The sequence below is a fragment of the Pararge aegeria genome, chromosome 2 (genome assembly GCF_905163445.1).
Source record: "Pararge aegeria chromosome 2, ilParAegt1.1, whole genome shotgun sequence".
Taxonomy (NCBI): domain Eukaryota; kingdom Metazoa; phylum Arthropoda; class Insecta; order Lepidoptera; family Nymphalidae; genus Pararge; species Pararge aegeria.
The window spans coordinates 16,631,386-16,654,023 of NC_053181.1; the positions used below are offsets into that span (position 1 = coordinate 16,631,386).

The following is a 22,638-nucleotide window of genomic DNA, read 5'->3' on the forward strand; positions in this document are numbered from 1 at the left end:
GTCGATGGGTCCTCGTCTGACCTAATAGCCATCAACGCTGGTGTCCCTCAGGGATCGGTTCTTTCCGCTACGCTCTTCCTGCTGCATATAAATGATCTGCTAAAACCCGGCATCCTCTGGTATGCAGATGATAGCACTGTGACGGTACATGTATCTAACATGTCCAGTCCACGAGCTAGTGGAGACGAAACTCTTGTGCTCAGAGAGGCCTTGGTGGAACGCGTAAATCTGGCCTTAAGCGAGGTGTCCGATTGGGGTGACACTAATCTGGTACAGTTTAATACTTCCAAAACCCAAGCGTGTTTGTTTTCGGCCAAAAAGAGTCCGTTCCCCCTAACTCCGACTTTCCGAAATGTATCTGTGCCAATCACGACAAGTATTGAGCTCTTAGGTATCATCATTTCGTCCAATCTAAGTTTTGGACAATGCATCGAGTCCAAAGCTAAAACTGCTGGCAAAAAACTTGGCATCCTCAACAAAGTTAAGCGCTATTTCACGCCGGAACAGCTTCTAACCCTGTACCAAGCTCAAGCTCGGTCGTGCATGGAGTACTGCAGCCATTTATGGGATGGCTCTGCCAAGTACCAGCTCGATGCTTTGGATTCGGTGGATCGTCGTGCTAGGAGACTCATTGGCAACGACCTTATAGTCAGTAGACTTCAAAGCCTTGAACACCGGCGCAAGGTTACTTGTCTGGCTGTTTTCTACAAGATACATTTCGGAGAGTGTCTTCAGGAGCTATTCAACTTGGTCAATCCATCGTTTCACCGAATGAATCTACATCGTTACGTTGTTAAAATACCATCAGCACGTACGAAGCGTTTTGCTTCTTCCTTTCTGATCCGCACCGCAAAGGCCTGGAATGCCCTCCCATCTTCCGTCTTCCCCGATACCTATAATCTGGGTACCTTCAAATCAAGAGTGAATAGGCATCTTCTAGGCAAGCGCGCTTAATCTTAGGCTGCATCATCACTTACCATTAGGTGTGATTGCAGTCAAGCACTTGACTATATATTTAAAAAAAAAAACAATATTTGCAAGCAAATGCCATATGAAAACATTATTACATATGGTAATATATAGACATTATTATAATGAAAGATAATGTTTGCCTTATCATTATCGCATTAATCAATGATGTACTGTGTAACGTTTAAATTTTGTCAGGTTTAGTTATCATTCAAGTAAGCTTAAACAAATAAGGGAAATGTATAAAACTGAAATCCAAAATAAATTGTGACGAATAAAATCAAGAACGCTCAATACTACTATGTTATCAATTTTTTTTACTGTAATTTTACTGACTTTAAATAAAAATTTATAATTAAACTGCAAACCTATTTATTAACACTATTACTACTCGCCTGTGGCTCAGTTTATATAAATCGCTAGTATTTTAATGACCTTTAATATGTAAATTTCATAATCCTCAGGTATTCTTAAATACCCATGCTTCTATCTAGATGCCTTGTTAGTTGATTCTACAGATTCACAATATCTTCTACTACCTTCAATAACATTTTTGTAGAATGGTAACTTTACATTACTGCGTTTGTATCGCCCTCTGTAGTTCGTGACATTTCACACTCATCTATGGACAGGGTAAAGTTAAATATTTGCTGTTTTGGGTAGGAAAATTCAAAGTGAACAATTTGGATGTGTGCCAGCATTGCTTGTTAGTCAGACATCTCGCGGTTTACTTTTAAGATATAGTTTAAGATATAGTACCATATACATAGTAATTTCAGAACATTAAAATTTAGCTTAATAAACAAGACTTATCTCTGTCTACTATTGCAAGTAACGAGTTTTTGTCCTTTCCTGCAAAACATCGGGAACCTACGGGACATTAAACCTCATCTCAACTTACCAAGTGGCAGTGTGACGTGGCAATTTCCTCGCCTCGAAAGCCATCTACATACCTGAAAGAAAGGAAAGATAAATTACTTTCAAAGTTATTTAGGAAGTGTACGAGAACGTATTTCAAACCATCGTCGCATAAGATCATTAATTTATTTACCTACTGATGGTTAATCTTTTACCTAGTACTTATACCTGATTTAATAAATTATACGTAGAATTACACTTAATTCCAAACTCATTTATTACAAGCATGCCTTATTTTTTTTATTCCACTACAATCTACCTTATCTGGTGGTAAGTAATGATGCAGTCTAAGATGCGGACTAACCTGTTAGGGAGTATGGCAGTTATATTAACGCGACATGATACCGGAGTGCTAGATCGCTTAGCGGAGCGTCTTTGTCGGTCGGTTGGTAACTAGCCACGCCCGAAGCCTCGCACCAGACCAGGCTAGAGAAAATTCTTAAATTATAAATTCCCAAATTGCCCATGCCAGGTATAGAACCTGGGACCTCCCACTTAAATTCTCAGCGCTCACCGTTGCGCCAGGGAGGTCGTCAAAAATCGCCTATTTTAACAGAACTTTTGAAACCTACCACCGGTGTGATGTTATGTATAATGGTACATACGCGAACATAGGAGCAGGTGATATAAAAGTTTCATACGTCCTTAACTGTTTTGTGTCGTAGACAATTTGTTACGTGTTTTTTGTTTTAGGCGGATATTCCTGTGGGTCCCTGGCTTTTAAAAATTGAAAAAAAAATTGCACTTTTGTAAAGCTTTGCTAACTTAAAACAATATTTTATAAGACGCCAACATTAAAGCCAGCACTTGCATAAATGAGATTCACTATTGTTGAAAACCATATTTCATAGACCCACCACTATTTTTACGCCTGGCGACTTATAGTAGATGCAAAGTACAGTTTTGGTATCATCGCTATATCACTATATATTTATATAGCGAGATAGCACATAGACAAGTTGACATATGAACAAGTCTCTAAGGCTTGTTGATCAACGTGGCATAACGTTGGACTTTTATTGCATTGTTTTTTTACGCTATGGCGTATGAAAGGTGCTCTCAGTTGTTTAAAGAATACAGTTAAACCAAATAAATCAATTTTGACAAAATTAATATAATTAATATTAAGACTTCGATCGGTGTACATGAGCTTCCTTTGTTGATAAATAGGAGATACATATTTTGCTTCTTAGGGAGAAGAAAAATTAAACGTTTATTTTAATTTAAAAAATAAATAAATAATTTGATTGAATTGTTCCTTTTGAAATCGGTCTCCCTAATTATTATTAGATACACTAATAAACAAAAGCTAATCGTTTTGAGTTAAATTATAACATATTATACATAGTGCTTTATTTTATGTTGTAAAATAAAATCATTTTCAGCTTCAAAATTTATGCAGTTTGACTTTCAAACCGTTAAAAACATTAAAAAATTAGAATTGCCTCCATATTTTATTCAAAACCTTATATACGCGAAGGAAACTTGAGTAACACAGCGTGAAATATTCCAGGAACCTTGACTGGAAACACTCTAATCGGATTGTGTGACTAATAGTACCTATAGATATGTATGGTTAAAGATGCTACTAAACATTTGATAGAGGTGATTAAAATAGTGATTATTCTACAATGTATGTGCCAAAGACTTCTATTACCTAGGTACCTACTAGGCATTGATTTAATGTATTACTATCTGTTAGGTATAACGCTGATATTTGAAAAAAAGAAAACACATTTATGTTTTCTGCCACAATATATTATAGCGCATAAGTGTGTGTGCAAACACAGGTACTATTCCCTCACTCTCGATGGGAAGGCAGATCAGATTGGAAAACGATCAGTTCCAGACTTGACAGCATAACGTGCTCTCCGAGGTCAGGGGTGAATTTTCGCCAATTTCAGAACTCCGGGCTTGTACTAACTCCTCTAAAACCTATAATACCCCAAATCCTAATTCTTTAATTAACTATTAAAATATTAAAACAAAAACATAGCTACTTTTGTGCTCCGATTAAAAGCTTACTATATGCGTTAGGTAAGTTGAAAAAATATACACTTTTGCTTGTTGCTTCTGAGCCAGACATTTATTTATTATTAACGATTTTGAGGCGTTCTTTAATTCAGAAGCTATAAGCTCCCGAAATATCAAGATTTCGTTTCGTGCTTTGAAAAATAAATTAAGCCACATAAAACAATGTAATAGAAGTACCACTGCTGCAAGTTATTTTGATTAGATCCGAGATCGTTCCCAATAGAGAGATTGAAAATACCTTTCATTTCCGGGCTAACTATCTGGGTGTGCGATAAAAGCTCCACATATCCGCCCCACCGTTTAAGGGTAGGCATTGACGCTTCATTTTATTTTTAATCTTTATTTTTGAAACTGATATAGATCATAAGTTCAAACATGGCCTTTTTTATACAATATCAAAATACTATGCAGTTTCTACACTTATAGACCTCTATCAAAAAGTGTAAAAAATAGTAAAAAAAACATAGTTTTAATTAATATAAAACACAGAACTGCAGATAAAACCGCATAGAATAAGCTGACTAGTAAACCAGATGGTTTACGGGTCTACTTTCGCAATTGTAAATAAAAACAATGTGCAACCGGAACATTAAATGGTATTAAATAATTATCATATCAACTCATTGCCGGTCCACTACAGGGCACGTAGTCCACCACGTTGGCCCAGTGCGGATTGGTGGACTCCACACACCTATTATAGCATTATGTAGTAATCTCAGGCATGCAGGCTTCCTAACGATGTTTTCCTTCACCGTTGAACCAAATGATATTTTAATTACTTAAAACGCACATAACTTAGAAAAGTTGTAGTTGCGTGCTGGGATTCAAACTCGGCCACCCGAAAGTTAAGTTGAGCTTCTACCTACTGGGTTATCGACGCTTGATTAAATGGTATTATCACTATTAACATCTGGCAAACCCCTTTTTATATTCAACTACTAGTTAGCCTTTGGCAGCAGGCTAACCTGTGAGAGACCTTGGTTTTTTACACAGCACCGTACCGGAAAGTCGTTGTTTGTAGGCAGTGGCGTTCCTAGGGTTTCGAAGATAGGCAAGCCCTAAAAAAATTTACTGAAGTGTGCCCGACGTACGACTTTCAGACACATTCATGAAACTTAGGAAACGATCATGAATGTCGTTATCTGATCTTTTTGATAGAGGTCTATAGTGGCATAACCCAGAAAACTTAAAGATACGTGCCCGGGTTCGAACTCCTCCCTCCCCCGAAAGTGTAGCCGAAGCACTGGCATGCATAGAGGGTATGCACAGGGTATATATGCATGCATAGAGTATGCAGATGAAGATTTCCTTTATTTTATTCATCTGCATACTCTATGCATACCCTCTATGCACGCCACTGAGCCGAAGCACTACCTACCTACTACGAAGTAGTACTGAGCTATTACCAAAGATAATGTGAAACAGCAAATATAACAACAAAAACCAATACCGCCAACGAGTCGCAACTGTTAGTTAACTATCGGAATTTGCATCCAATTTAATTTATCTGCGTAGTTAGTAAGCCCGGGCGACTGTTTTGTTCAACTGAAAAGTAATAAAATAAAAATAAACTTAGTCATTGCTTGTTGTACAATGTTGCTTTAAAAAATTGCAAGCCTGATAAGAATTTTAAGCCTAAAGGTATAGTTTACGTAAGTATTATATATTTAAGTAAATCTCACTTCATATAAAAGAAATGTTTATTGTATGGCAATAACAATTTATAAAAAATTACGAAATACTTTAATTGACATACCTCTGCCTAAATTTAAGATTAAAATTATTGAACGGCTTATGCTTCGTCAATTTTATTCAGTAGACGAATATCTAAAATGCTTAAATTATTGTATTTCTAGGTTTATATTTTGGTTTACTTTACATTATTTAATTTTAAGTTGACATTGTAATTTAATTTCACAATTTTTGATACTTTAATTTTCTGTCATTTTGTATAAATTGGGAAAATAACTTTATAATTAAGGTGTTATTATAATTTGCATGCCATAGAATGGCAGATTGTAGCACGTAACTTGTCATGTTTTATTATAAGATCAAATTTGTTAACCTGCCACGCAAATAAAGATTTGAATTTGAATTTGAATATAATAATTTATTATTTAATAATTTTTCAATGTATTTCTGGAAGCTAGATTATCTTTCGTAAATACTCTTAAATTTAATAATTACTTAAATAGACACTTTAAACATTCAGTTTAATTAGAAATGAAATTCCCCCGCAGTCATCTCCTTACGCTTTATAATGCATATGTAAATAAAATGGAATGAAAATAAAATTATCATTTGTATGAAAAAACTAAGAGACTTTTAAATTCCACGATGAATTATTTTACATAAGCTTTTAGTGTTCGTATTCTCTATGCTCTCCACCCATTGTGCTGACTGTTGCCTGTGACGGAAACAGCCGAGAGGCCGCGATAATGCCCGAACACCTGGATCGATTTTCTACTTGAACTTGCCTCGGTCGCGTATGCTTCGGCATTGAGCAGTTTATAGCACTTATTAAGTACGGTCACGGCTACCCCAAGGCTGTTCTATTTGAATTCGAAACAAAGGGGTTATTTAAATAGCTACGTGTACTAGAATTAAGTCATTCTTTATTAAAATTAGAAAGTAGTGGTTGCATTTCTACTGGCGTTAACCGTTTACACCACTTTTGTTTCAAGGCAGTATCAGATAGTACTCGCTTTCGGATTCTTGCCCATGTGAATATTTAGGTCAAGATGCTTAATATTCTTTTTTTATTTCTTTAAGTGCCTCTTCTAATGAAGGTTGAAGAACATTGGACACGGCAGTTCTAAATGATGATTTGGTGCTTTTACCAAATAAATGACACATGTTTTTAAGACAATATACGCCCCTTTTGTCTTTATGTCTTACCCTGGATGCTCAACTCGGGGCATGATTAAGTGAACCAATTCTTGAAGTGTGAACAATAATAATTAACACCTATATAAGTATAATATAATGCTTATTGTTTATAAATAAGCTTATAAAACTTATTGTACAAATATAATAAGTCAATTATAAATAGTGCTTGCACATTTATAAATACATGTTCTGTAGAATTTTGACTTGAATGGATCGCTAAGAACAGAACATAACACAAAAGTGTCGTAACATTTTGTCTGGTGATGTTTGTTTATGCAAATATAAATATTTACAAATTAAGTGATTACAAAAAGATTATATCAATATTATTACTGTAATTCACTCTAAAACTCCTAATAGGAGTGTTAGCCCATAATCAGCACGTTGGGCACGGAGTGTCATATATTAAAACAAATAAACTTTCAGATTTATTATAATTAATTATTAAGTTCGGTGCACAATTAGTACATACTAAAGCTTAAAAGAAACCTAGTTAATTATGGCTCCTGCTTGGAATGGAACCAAAGAGGTCTCATTCAAATGAACTTCCATGATACCGTCATTGCTCTCCTCGGTATTAGACCGGTAGCGTAGTCTAATAAAAATTCTTCATTGTTACCGTTATTGGGAACTCTGTACCCTCATTTGTTATAGGAAATGAGGGTAAAGAGTTAGAAATGAATCGATATAGTCGTTGAGTTTAGTTCGTACCTATATAATTTAATTTCCAGAACCTTGGAAAACTCATGTGACATTGGCATGCTGAAGTTATATTGATTTTTAATAATAAAATTGTTCGAGTTGTGCCGTATGAATATATTACTGTGGTAGATGTGTAACCTGGCTTAAAGTTAAAATATATTAGTTTTCTTGATACATTATTAAGGATTTTTTGAAATAGTGAAGTACTATCGCCAAGTTTATTTCTGCCGCCAAGAAGCATTGCTCTGTTCCGGACTGAATGCCTGGCTTACAGACACATGAGGCTTACTACCTACTCTTCAAGGTGAAGAACACGTGACGGCACTTTGTAGGTTGCGTTGAGCCATCTGATCGTTCCGTAAATTATGACTATATATAAGTAGTTGTCCGTAGTTGAGCTACCTTAAAGCGTTTAACAGCGTTATCGGTGGACAGGGCGAGTGCCAATGCTCGCCATGAGAAGAGGCCCAGGGCTTGAAGTTGACAACAGTTGCGCGAAGGGCTCGGACCTCGGCTTGGGTCCACGTTTTTAGGATTGAATTGTCTTTTGCCCAGCAATGGGATGTTAACAGGCTGATGATTACGATGATAGTACATAAAGAGATGCCATTCAAACCGTAAAACGGAGCAACAAATAAAAGATTTTAAAAAAGGGATTAAAACCTAAAACCTATAGAAATAGGAAAACACCTCATTAAAATTTAATACGTAATACGGCCTCGGGTACTAGAGTTTGTCAATGGTACTCAATAGGCTTGATGACGCCCGCCCCCTCCACTCATTTTACCCTGAACTGCCCTAAAGCTACACTCGAAATTGTTAAATATTTACGCTGACATTGGAATACGTTATAAGATTGATGTCATGATTCGTCCTTCAAAATATAATGTTTCTGAACGATATTGAAATGTAAATATTAAATTGACACTAATACGATGTTGAGTTTCTGTCATTAAGAACTAATGTCTTGAGAATTTTGAGAAACGAAACGCATACGTTACGTTAGAATCTATATTGCAGGTATATAAAGCTTAACACCTTCGCCTCAGGTTGCTGGAAACAGGGCGGCACTTTTTAGTAAGTGTTTTACTTTTTGTTTTACCATCAGTGCGTCAATAATTACTATAAAAAATGTTAGTGTAGAAAGTAAGACCTATCTATACCATATACCCGAATAGTTACCTATACCATATTTTACTCCTTGTAACCTATATAAAAGAGTTTGTAATTGATTAATTTACTCTTTGGCCAGTTAAGATTTTCTTATCATCATAATTTTAATTACCTAACGCTTACTTGAAGCAATCTTTATATATAAATTTCTTGTGGCCGTGTGTGCGTGTGTATGTCACTGAGCTCCTCCTAAACGGCTGGACCGATTTGAATGAATTTTTTGGTATGCGTTTGGGGATGCACCTTGGATGGTTTAGATTCACAAATCAGCCCGACAGATGGCGCTGGGGTCCGCTAGTATTATTATAAAATGACGGTATATTTAACATAAAACATCAGCAATATTGAAATAATAGTGCGTTCTGTTATGATAGTAAGCCCCTGATTTCGCTTTACGTAGACGTTTTATCGGTTAATTGCATTACTAATCTCACAAACAACCAATCGGATTTTATAAATTATCAAATAGGATTTTGATTTAGCTTTAGATTTACCATTTATTGAAGAAGGCTATAAACTACACATGCTAACAATACGGCCCATAGTTAGAGGCCGAATTCGGGTCACAGTGTAAATATTATAATTGCATTAAAGAAGAAACATAAAATAAAACAAACGGTGTAAACAAGTATAGCGTAAAACAATAATATCCGAACTATTTTCAGTAGTAGTAGAGGTTTTTATGCAAGCTCATCCAGTGAAGTAACTCCTGCCATCATGCTTTCTGTTTATTGGCGATGGTAATCAGATTTTTTTAACTACCTGGACGGTACTGAACCCTACGCATAACATTTTATCATTACGTGACGATTTCTATCAAACAACTCCTACTATCGCAGCTGCGCTAGGAAACTTAATTCCAATAAGAAGTTTTTTTTACCTGTTTTTAAGTATCTAAAACAGATGAAAATGTTACGAATAAGATAAGAAATGAAATAAGTAAATAGATACTAATTAATATATAGTTTAGCGATTTATTAGCAGTACGATGTGAAGATTATGCCAGGTCAAATTTAAAACAAAATATCATCATTTATCTTCTTCACCGCGATGGCCTTTAGATCCCTGCTACACAAATGATTAGTTTATCTCAAAGATCCTCTGTTGTAATGGACAACTGGCACTCGGAATTCAGCTGTATTAGAAACAAAGGGGACAATAAAACAAAAGGCCCTTTGTCCATACAACTATGTGAACCTTGCGGATTAGTAGTGTCTGTTACCTCTTCGCTAAGCTTTGTCTACAACTTATCAAACTAGGAAATACTAATGCACGAAGTTGTCCATAGAATGTATTTATCTCTTAATACTGGTAGAACAATATTTGCAGGAATTACAATTTAGCGCTCGACTGCAGCTTTGGTGTGCAAGTGATGATGTTACGTAGTAACCTCTTGAGGGGAGGGGGGTGCAGGTTGCATATATTATTTCAATGCCATATATGAATAGTATTTTTTGTAGTAATATTTGACGGAAAAAAAAGATGGAGTAAAACTCTCGCCTACGAACTGAGCAATACACACTTCACAAGGCATGCAAGGAGCACGTCCAACACTCTTGCCGCCCTGAGTCCGTCAATTTGAGGCCTGGGTTAAGCCTGATGTGCCTATAATTACACCGGCAACCACGCCCTTAGGACAGCATTGCAACAATGCCGCTTAGGGCAGAAATAAACATGGCGTTAATACTTCCCCGGACGAGCTCTGTCACAAAAAATTGGTTGTCTGTAAAGGCTTACTGACGATAGTTGAACGTGACAACGTCGTAAGAAAATACTGATGGAATGGTTGCATTTTTCAAAAGAAAATTTTAATTTTATTTGTTTGATAGATATTATCGTTGCTATAAACAATTGACACCACATTCACTTTTCACTGCATTTCATCCTTGCCGAAAACATGTAAATGTATTATTGTATAGAAGCTGTCCACGCGGACGCATCGCTCACTCAAGTAGGAGAGAGACAAATGTCGAACGCGGAGGCCGACTGTGCCTCTTTGTCGCTCGTTCCGCGCTCTCCCTTGCCCTTCAAGCCTTGAATGGAACGCCTCAGAGCGAGGTAACGCCGCATGCGTCATGTTTTTTCGTGCGTGCAGCCGGCTCCATCGAATTATAAAACGTTGTCACGTCAAAAGCTCTACTATTTCTATAACATTACCATAAGTAGGATAAAGGCAATGCCCATATTAAAACAGCAGCCTATATATGTGACAAAATCAGTGCTGTCGTTAAGCAAACCATGGCTAACAAACAATACACTTTCGTGTTCCGCAGCAGACGTCAATTATTGTATTGTACTTGTCTTCGTGTTTCTTTTATTTTCTTTAATTGTAGTGAAGAAGAGTATAAATAATTAAATAAATATAATAAATTATCGCAATTACTACTTAAAGCTTTCTGAACCGATGGTAGAGTCACTACAAACAGACATACTTGATCTATCAAGAGTACTGCTAAAGTAGGCGTACTTGAAATAAATTAATTTAGAATTTTGAAAATAATAGTATACTAACTAACCTAACCTTACCCCTTCTCATTGTGGGAGGAGAACCGTGCCTTGGTGTGGGCCGGTAATGGGTCGATATGATGATCGCATTTAAAAACCTAACCAAATTTTTTCTTATTTAACATCCCCATCCCACTCGTTGTTGATCAACAATTTAGATAAATACTTTAAAAAATATAGCACTAGTCGTCACTGTCAAATAGGCATTAATCAAGGTTTATCAGTCCACAATTGCAATGATGATCAATCAAACAGACACGGCTGCGGCAGAAGTAATTAACACTGTGACAATAATGTATGGATCGGTTATATTGCTCACGGTGTGTATTCGTGTTGGCATATAGTACTGAATCTTTATGTCGGTATGAATTATTTGTTTGGTACCTAAATATATCACGGTCTTTGAAATACGGTCTCTCGAATAATAAGGGAAGACTGACTATCTTAAGACGGTAAAGGTGTCCCATGAATTTAAAGCCTACGCTTTATTTCAAATACTCCTTATTTTATTTTTATATAGGAAAGTCGCTATCGCTGAGTTCGAAAGCCAGCACGCCAACCTAATTTTTCTAAGTTATTTGAATGAAAAAAATCGTGAGGCATGCATGCTGCATGCCAGAGAGTTTTCCATAATGGTCTCTAAGACGTGTGGAGTCCACCAATCCGCACTTGGCCAGCATGGTGGACTGCGGCCTAAACCCTTCTCGGAGTAGACCCGTGCCTTGTAGTGGGCCGGTAATGGGTTGAAACGAAGTTTGGAAAGTAAGTTTAGGCACTTTATGAAGGATTTTTAGAATGATGCTAAACTTTTTCTCTCTTACCAACTAAGATTTTTCAATAAGTATATATATATCATATATGCGTAGCCAATGCTTGTTATAATTAGCGTGGTCTACGAAGGCTCTATGTGCTTTGATGTTGGAAAAGAGCAACTGCTGAGTTTCTTGCTGGCTTCTTCTAGGTAGAATTTGCCTTCCGAACCGGTGGTAGAGTCACTACAAACAGACAGACTTGACGTTTCAAAATTGCTTATATTAGGCCTACTTGAAATAAATGAATTTTGGAAGGCAACGTACCGAAACGGTCACTCGCTGAAGTCTCCCACCTGACCAGATAGGAAAAATTCAGAAATTATAAACTTCTAAATTGCACCCGCGGGGGATGGCCCACATCGCTTACTACGAGTACTCCGCCAGGGAAATCGACTAAACTGACTGTATATCAACAAAGTTTGTACAAAATATGAATGAAGTCGTACTAAATAAAGCAACTCCGTAATGGATGTACGAATTAATCTCACTCCACACAGTTCGGACGTTTTCAGCGTTAATTATTCTTTTAGCGAGCTCTTCCCGTAACAGTTTCGTCCTTCAGATTAATGAAAAAAGATAGCACTTTTTTCCTTTTAGTAATTTAAAACTTCCAGATACTTATTATAAAAATCTATAGGTTAGTACTTCTTAGGTTTATGTAAGGTAAAGTACAAAAATTAGAGATGCTTTTGTGTGTCTCTTCGTTCTCTTATCTGGGTATATGTCATAGCCATTTAATTTCGAACCTATTAAAATTGCGGGACTAAAGTTTTGGTTTGTAGTTCTCTGCCCCCTTGTTCGCCTATAATCTATCTATCGTAACAAAATTCGTCAACTCAAAATAATAGTGATTAAATCCGCTTGAGTGCGCTGTTGATACAAAGAGATTCCTAGTTATAGTTGATACCAGACGTATCGGAATTTTTAATAAAATGATAAGTGAACCTTTTGAGTATCAGAGTTCTATCTGCTATTTCCCTATGAGATCGACGTTGCAACAAAGAGTTTTGAGAGTGCTCAATGATCCGGTTAGCTGACGGCCCTCTGTGCGCTCGGGAGGGAGATAGGGAGGGACGTAGCTCTGGCATTAATACTGGTATATTGTGAAAATTTCAGAGCCGTAACTTTAAAGTTCGATTGATGTATGGCCTAGTTGTCCCGCGACGTGAAACATTGGTGAAAAAAAATTATTGTTTTTTAAGTAATTTAGTACCTGACTCCATATGAACATTTACGTGTTACGAGGAGTATGAAATTTTTTATACAAAATGTAAATGAAAACCGAAATATTACTTCACAGGCTTCAAAGGTAGTTACTTTGTTCACTGTTTCTGAAATGTATCTCAAAACGCTAATCGTTTTTGAGTAAACCACTGTCATAGTTTCTGCTGAAAGAAATCAGATGATTTTAGTTACATATTTTATAGAGAAAAATGCTATTTTTATTTAATTACTAACGAACTCTCGCGACTTCGTCCGGGTATGATCAATCGAGAAGCTAGAATAGACGTGATGTATCGTAATCATAGTGGCTAGCTAAGTACCTACTATTATTTTACGTGGTATACTGAGTTAGTAAGTTGTCATTATTTAAGTTGATACATACATACATCCATACATCCACCCTCACAAACATTCGCATTTAGTAGGATGGTACGCATGTGTGTATACTCTTTTTCAATAGTGACATAGGAAAAATTTACTATGCAGCCTTGAATAGTAAAATCTGTGATTAAAAAAAATTAAATTAACGCTCGTTTTTATTAAGATATAGACAATAAGATCCAAAATCTTTACATAAAACAGTTTGTGGAGCCATTATCCATATCGAGATTTTAAAGTACTACTAAATTTTAATTTCCGATCGGAAAATTTTGGATTAGATAAATAACCAATTTCGGGCGTACGTGTCTAATCTTTCTTTTTCGACACCGAGTATCATTTCAGCGAAAAATATTCAATCCTCAAGTGAATATTTATAAAAAAAAGACATTTGATTCACAGCGAATGTTCATTACTTTGTTTTGATGGGTATATGAATGCGGGTATATAAGTTATACATTTCAGTCTTGTGTTAAGAATCAGACGGCGCCATCTAGTGTCTTCGTCATTATCAGTAGATTCCAAACCAACTCAAAAACAGATGCTATAATTGAAAAATTATATAAAAAAAAGTTTGACTTATTGGTGGTTAAATAATTATAAATAAAAAAAATTTATTTGGTTATTCCAAATGTATTTGTTTAACTAAGTACAATTTTTCTTTTAGAGTTTCCTTTCCTGGCGGTTCCGGTACCAAGCGAGTACATGCACGTACCTTGTGAGATGCTGCTGTAGCCATCTGGTGTCATTAACGGCGTGTCCCCACCGCTAAACATTGTAATGCTTTCAACAAAAATTCCTTTGTTGACACTATCACATTCAAAGGTCACACATTTTCCCACTGTTAAACACCACAGTTATTATTTAATTAAGTGGATTAACGTACGGTTTTTAGCACCTAAAAATCACAAACTCAGTTAAAAAAAATTGTCTAAATGAAAATTACTCTTGTGGATAAACATTGATCAAGTTAATGTGGTTTAATTTGTTTAGAGCTGAACGGATAAAATCATAAATCGTTGTTAAGTCTTATGAGAACAAATCTACAGTACGTGAACGGGCACGGCTTGTAAATAATAAATAACTATTTCTATCTTGTTTAAGTATGAAATACATAAACTAAAATAATAGTAAATCATCTGAACAGACTTTGCCGTTAATTTTCTCTGGTGTTCGGTTGTTGGCGCTAAATAATTCGACCGCCATTATGGTAAAACCTTCACCATAAATCAGGTGAAGGAAGCACCCTTTGGTGTTAAATATTTACCTTATCTTATTTATTTTAACCTTTACTTACTCACATTTGTCTTTATAAATAAATAAAACTGAAGGATAACTAAAACCTTTTATCTACTAATAACAAAAGTGAAGATTATAGTTTGTTGGTTTTAACGTGCTAATCTCTAGAACTAGCAATCAGTTTTATAGGTCTTTGAATTTGTTTTATAGGTCTATTCTTTAGGATAGGTGATTGAAGACTACGGTATGACACAAAGGGGTGGAAGTCAGAACGCTGAGCAAAAACTAAGTTATAACGTGGTGAATTTGCATGTGAAAAAATAATTATAAGAAGTTATAATGGGTACCGCTACTTTTATCTTTCTACTATCGTAGATACATAGAGTTGAATCCGAAAACCTCTCAGTCGCAGTTTGCTACTTTCGTGCCATAAGTTATATTCTAGCTACCCGAATATTTATTTTTGTTACACATAATTTATCAAAAAAAAAAAACCGCTGTAAACGTAGGGAGAAAATCTTAATGAAGTTTTCACGAGGATTAAAGTATAGTAGGTAATTCTAAATTTATACCTACGGAGTAAAATTCACGCTGGTCTCTCAAAATTATCCATTTGCATCGAGCGCAAATTGAATGTTTTACATAATAAGCGAGCACGGAACAAATTGCAAATTCAGCTCTGAATAGTTTTAGTACTTACTGAAACTACCCTATCACAAGTTCTGACCCGACTACCGAAATTAAAATCGCTAAAAATGTAAAAAGAGGTTTATCTATGTTTAGACTACTCATCTCAGTTTTAATTCTTTGTTGAGTCAAATTGGGTGTTATTATTTATGAATAAGCTAAAATTTCCTTTCGTTTATTCTTCTGGTGCACTACATAGATAATAATAATAAATATACTACGACAATACACACATCGCCATCTAGCCCCAAAGTAAGCGTAGCTTGTGTTATGGGTACTAAGAAGCCTGATGAATATGTTTATTAATTATATACATAAATACTTAGAATAATACATAAAAACACCCAGACACTGAAAAACATTCATGCTCATCACACAAACATTTTCCAGCAGTGGGAATCGAACACACGGCCTCGAAATCAGAAAGCAGGGTCGCTGCAAACTGCGCCAATCGGCCGTCAATGATGTTTGTAAAACATAATATAGTTTAAATCCCATGTAGGAAACTAGATATAAAGTTAATTTTGAAATCGAAAACGGCCAAACAAATTTCTTGCAAATGTGTTTTTAGTTTCTGATCTAGTAGATAAAACAAAATCTAGCGATTCAATTTAATAATTAAATTTCAATTATAATGTTAGATTTGGTCTGAAGGTAAATAACTTGATACTATTATAGCAAAATCTTTCCAAAACCAAGCAAAGCATTAATCTGCTTTTAGCATTATATAGCCGAATTGAGGTAGAACCTAAATATGTCAAAGTTATTCAACGATTTAAAAATCAGATCTAAGGTCTACAAGAATCATAACCAGCATTTTAGCATTTTCTGATACTGTACTGATGAGTTCTCCTATCTCACAGGAGGAAATGATAAATAGAACTACTTCAAAAAAACCTCATTCTTATTATCTGTTTTGATGCCAGTAGAAAATCTACGTAACTAAAGTCACGAAAAATAAACAAAGATTATCTCTGAGACAATTATAAAGCACGATTTTGATACATATCACGCAATTATGAATGTATTAATTTAATGTGAATTAATGTCTTCAGTCCTTGGTATTAAGTTTAAAGCCACTTCGCAACCAGTTTGACAGTTTAAATCCGCTTTGAGTATAAGACTGATTAAATTCGACAACTTGGTGGTTCAACTGGGATTACTGCTTTTATGTGAAAATTTACCTTGATTGAGAAATAAATGATAATATTTTAGTAAGGATTCAATTTAGATTTACTTTTAATAAATATTTCCGCATTATACTATAATCGAGTTTCGATTATAAAAAAAAATATCTGGTTTTCTCTTTTATATTTAAATATGAAACTAGAAACGTATTCAATATAAGTTTTGTGATACTAGAGAAAGTTAAAATTATGTAACCCTAATGTTATTTCGCAAATTTATTTTGTATCTTAACAAATTTTTCACATCAGTTAGTCACACTTTTCACAGGTTTTCAACCGTAAGTTAACATCTATTTGCAAATTTTTTTAAATAAAATAATATCCTTTTCAAAAATTCAATTTATTTCTTAGTAAAATCAGCGCCTTTTCACTACTAGTAAATGCACAACAATATTTAATCAACTGCTTAAAAAAACCACATCATTTGCCTTTCTTCCGTAGCACTATGTTTTTTAACTGAATTATTCTTAAGGTGTCACTATTTTTAAATATTTATAAACTAAATAAGCCATCATGTCTTATTGCCTATTACGTAAACGTTCACTCGTCAATATTATTCCGTGACGTTGTTTTTCGCGAAAGCTCGACGCACGTCGAAGCGGGCTTGGTGGTACGCCACCACTGTGCCACCACCAACCCCATAAAACGGCCAATAACAAAACAACGAACACGTAAAGTTGGATACGGTTTTTATTCGATGAACGGGGTTAGACATGGCATGCGATGAGTTACATCAAAAAGTTTTTTGTTAAAAAAAGTAAAAAACGCAACTAATATTTATATGAAGAATATATGAACACATCATACCTAGGGTAGGTATGCTGTGTTTATATGTTCATTAGATTAACAATAATAAATAATAATAATTCCTAATGTGAAAAATTTAAAGTTGAGCCAGACGCAAGATCTAAATGAAAAAATGGCCCTAGGATTGAAAAAACTGTGTCAAATTTATATTTTCAGGTAGATTCGCGGACAAAACTGTAAAAATGAAATAAAAGTGGTCCAACCATTTCAACGCTCTAACTTTGTTGTAAAACGTTATACGTTGCTGACGTCATTGCGATCGGGGTGGTGCATTTAGGCCGCACCCTTTGTGCAAACAGTTCGTTGTATGTTTTATTAATTGCATTAATGTCACTAAGTGTACTGTCAACGCTATGAATGTAATATACACTCGCAATGCATCGGGCATATTATAGAAAAATCCTTAACAAATTTCGGTAAAGAAATCTGGTTACATTACAGACCTGATCTAGTACAGTCATTGACCCTACTTAAATTGTCAAATTACAATTTTATGTCCGTAGGCTTCGTAGGTTAAAGATTGTTAAATAATGGTCCATTTTGTTACAAGCCATAGAATCCCGGGTAGGAACGGGAGGGAGCAGCCCTGGTTTGTGAATTTCATTATATTGTAATAATTATTCTATTAAAATATTATGGTCCGAAGAATCTCTGAATTATTTCCTTTAAAACTTTGCGATGCCTTTTATAAAAGGCGGCCGTCGTAATGAAAATGTCGGTAATTTCCTTTTAAGGGTAGCCCTACGTTTTAATCGTTTGACATTCACAAGAGCTACGAATGACGTTATTTTATCAGATATACTCGTTTCGATACAATGTGTATTTTAACTGATGGACGTCCACTGCTGGATTTCTTCCAGAGTATCCAGACTAGTATCCAGTGACTGCCTTAGACTCTCTAGATGTCTCCTGACATGCAAGTTTTTGGCTTTGACCGACTTAACGTTTTCTGTTGCGGGGACGTTATGCAAATACTTAATATTGCCAAATAACATTTGATTTCGGATAAGAATAGCAACTGCTAAGGTCTCTATTTTTTCGGCTTCTATCTGAATGACAAATTATGTCTATATCGCTTAAGGCTGTAAATTATTTTTATTGGTTCGTTAATTGTTTAATACAGAATTTCAAAATTGCTATCCATTGATGAAGATTATTATTTTTTTCAGTAGTTTCTGAAATACAAATGCAGTGTAACCAGTTTACGCAGGGTATTGTTAAGTTATGGCAAGTGTACTTTTGTTTCGCTTTGCCAATGTTTTCGATTTAAACGTTCAAAGTACATAAGTATTAAAAATATTATTAAAACATTATTCTACAGAACCATTTCAAACAATAAAAGTAAAATAGAAGCTGACAGCTGACAGCATAGCGAAATTACTTGAGCAACTAATTAAATAACGCTGGTCTGCAAACTAAACTCAACGTAGGTAACTCAATCTTAGTATTAACTTCGAATACGAAGTTTGTCGGACGGCATTTAGTTGTACCTTCTTGTAACATTTATAGGAGTACACTTTATGTTGTACTCCCAAGTGTAGTAGTACACCCTCGTATTTCAGTTTGATGTGTATTTTTTCTATTAGTAGTCCTGGCTTTTATTTTCCTAGAAAATAATGTTGTAGAATTTCCATTCGTTGTTTGTTATATGTATGGTGGTAACTAGCCACGGCCAAAGCCTTCCACCAAAGCAAATTCAGATTTATTTACTTCTAAATTGTCTCACCACACACCACCACAGCGCTCACCACTGCGTCAAGTACTCTTTTAGTATCGAAGCTCTTCTTACAATTAATATTAATGCAGTAAAACGGAATAAAGAATTAAAGTCTATTATCCTCGTATACAAACATCTAAAATTTAACGAGTTTCGAAAATGTATCTGACAATTTTGTAAAGTACATTTCAGGTATAAAACGGTTTCACATTAAATTAAGAATTACCTTCCAAAATTACGGCCAGACTTTACCCCCCAACGTTTCCCTTTATTAACAATTCTGAAGTTTCGTTGATCAGCGTTGTTCACTATCTACAAGTGGACGGCCCTGACCGTACCATGGTCGATGTTTTATTTGACATTGACATACTATATGAAGGACTGTCTTGACATTACGTGATACCACTACCTCGTAAATGTACACATTTATTGAAGTTTGTTTTTGGATAGAGGCAGGCGCTACTTTGCGGAAATCCATTATATGTTATGAAAATTAAGCTTAATTTGCTATACTCAGCGAAAGGCAGGAGAATCTGACTTTACAATGAATAATTGTTAAGATCAACATCTCCTGAGGATGCTCCGGTTTCGGAGCGAAACGTGCGAAACCTGCGTAAATTACACCATACAGATTCTGCTGCTGTTCGCGGAGTATAGCAAATTAAGCTTAATTTTCATAGTACCCTTACTGTCATTATAACCAATAAGATAACCAATAAAATAAATTATCCCTTCAAAACAAAGGTTTCCACGGTACTTGTAGACCGTAATAAACGCGGAATAAGAACGCGGGCAACCGCTAGTATCAAAATTGATGATACTACTTTTTCCGCTATTTGAAGGTGTGATAGCGCAATGGATAGGAGCTCACTTCACGTTCGGGGGGCCGAGTTCACCTCTAACTTTTCTAAGTTATTTGCTATTTTAGTAAATAAAAAAATATCACTTGCTTCCACGGCGAACGATACGTCGTGAGGAAACCTGCATGCCTGAGAGTTCTATATAATGTTCTCAAGGGATGTGGTGTCCACCAATCCCCACTGGGCCAGCGTGGTGGACTACGGCCTTAGCCCCTTCTCATTGGGTCAATATGATGATGATGATGATGACTTTTTCGGCGTCAGCCAAACCTATCGAGCACCGTATCTTGACATATATACTAATGGTGTTAAATTATCGATCAGCGAGGGAAATAGGGAGCACAAAATATCAGATAAGTATCGGTAGATAGCTCGCACCTAATTTAGTTACTTGCCTACCTTGAAGCCTGTTATCAGTTTATTTACTTAGAGTCATAAAAGCTTATTAGATTGATTAGAGATAAAATAACCTTTCAAACTCCATTATTGTGAAAAAAAGTAAATTATTATAAAAATAAAAGGGTTAAAATATATCTATACTAATATTATGAAGTGGAGTGATTCTTTTGTTTGTTTTTTTTACCCAATGGGTTCCGAAAGTGCTGGAACGATTTTAACTATTTTTCACCATAAGAAAGCTAAACTGTCACGAAGTAAAATAAGCTATAATTTATTTTGAAAAATATAGGAGATCCTTAAGAATGTGGCAATAATGTAACCCAAAGAGGCAAATAAGATCAATAAAAAGTCTCGTGAAGAGCATACTATAGAAATGATCCTATGAAGTAAGATCTTATATATATATACTCATATATATATATATATATATACTCATATATATATATATATATACTAGCGGACGACCCCAGCGCCATCTGTCGGACTATTTGTGAATCTTAACCATCTAGGGTGCCACCCAAACGCATACCAAAAAATTCATTCAAATTGGTCCAGCCGTTTAGGAGGAGTTCAGTGCCATTCTAAAAAAAAAGTCAACGAGTGTTACATCTTAACTGCTTTTGTATTCTAAAATCGCCGGTGAAAATTGAAGTGGGTTAAATCGAATCCCAGTATTTATTCTTGTTTAAATAAAAAGTTTTATCATCAAAGGTATTTGTAAATGCTTTTTATTCATTCCAATTGAACATTTTAATTATAAATTATCACGAGTTAAATAAATTTAAGGACTACACCGAATCAAACAGGTATTTTTAGAGATACGCTTATTGAAAAAGTTCTTTTTTTTAAATAAGAACTTCAAAATATATTAAGAACATCAAAATATCTGCAGAACTACACCTTGTTTGAATGCCACACAACTCCGAAATACTTTCTTTCTACGGGATGCTTAAAAAACAAAATCAAACGCGGATGAAGTCGCAGGCAACAGCTAGTAATGTATATGGTATTAGGTTATATATTTTAACCAAAGTAAATTTGGACAGTATTCGCAGTGCTATCTATATTCTTTGAATAAAGCGCTTTTACAATACAACTTTGTTCAAAGAAGACTATCGAAGAAGAAGAATGTATGGAAGCGGTATTAAATACTACTAAAATACGATCATTTCAATTTTACAATGACTTTCGGAGTTTTTTCTATGAAAAGAAAAAAATATCCAATCACTAAAAGCGTTTGAAGTCTACCAATTCGCACTTTGCCACGTGGTGGACCTCTCCTCCTACACCCTTCTCATTCTAACTATTCAAGATTCATAATGACATCGTAGATTGGAAGCAGCCAGCTTCGCTCTCATCTCCCGCAAGATAGAAAAATGATTGTAAATGTTGATGTTGGAAAAGAGCAACAGCTGAGTTTCTTGCCATACATACTTTCAAAAGTGCTTATAACGTAGGCCTACTTGAAATAAATGAATTTAGATTTTTTTGAATTTTAACAGGAAACTTGTGACCTTTAGTGGGCTGTAAATAGGCTGACAATGTTGACGATTATGATGAAATTAGGCAAAATGCTTATTTTCATCTGAGAGGTAATATCTGAGGCAATATTATATAATTATAAATTATAACTCCTATTCATTTGTATACCGCCTAAGTTGAGCCGACGTGGTCTAATTTGCGAAATAATTTGCTATTCACAAGTACTCCACTCGGAATGGATTCCACTCGGGTATTTCTGCTACTAATGGATTGTTCAAGTTTTATTCAATATTAAGTACAGGAAAATAACCGCTGTATTCCAAACAAACATGAAGCTTTGTGTTACCAATCGAGTTCTTTTCAACGTTATGTAGCTAAATTTAAAAACCTTTTATTATTCAGAAGATGTTTACAAAAATAGCTAAAATCACTCTTAATATACTAATATTATAAGGCCAAATTTTTTTTTGGCTGAACCAATTTGACTGAATTTTGGAATGGAGATAGATTAAACAATGGATTTACACATACTTTTTACCTCAGAAATGTTCATGGTGACCGCACGATTTTTTTAAATCTGAGCTTTTATAGACAGTTTTTTTGTCAACATTATTTTCGGATGGTACACACCCGAGTTAGAAAATTTATATCAACAT

General features: G+C 35.0%; 1 protein-coding gene and 1 pseudogene across 6 annotated transcripts in view; both read right to left on the reverse strand.

Moving 5' to 3' along the window:
* LOC120628375 (solute carrier family 12 member 4) overlaps nucleotides 1-22,638 on the reverse strand; it is a 415,818-nt gene that overhangs the window by 151,678 nt on the left and 241,502 nt on the right. The window lies entirely within an intron of this gene.
* Nucleotides 20,819-20,896, reverse strand: LOC120635312 (annotated as a pseudogene).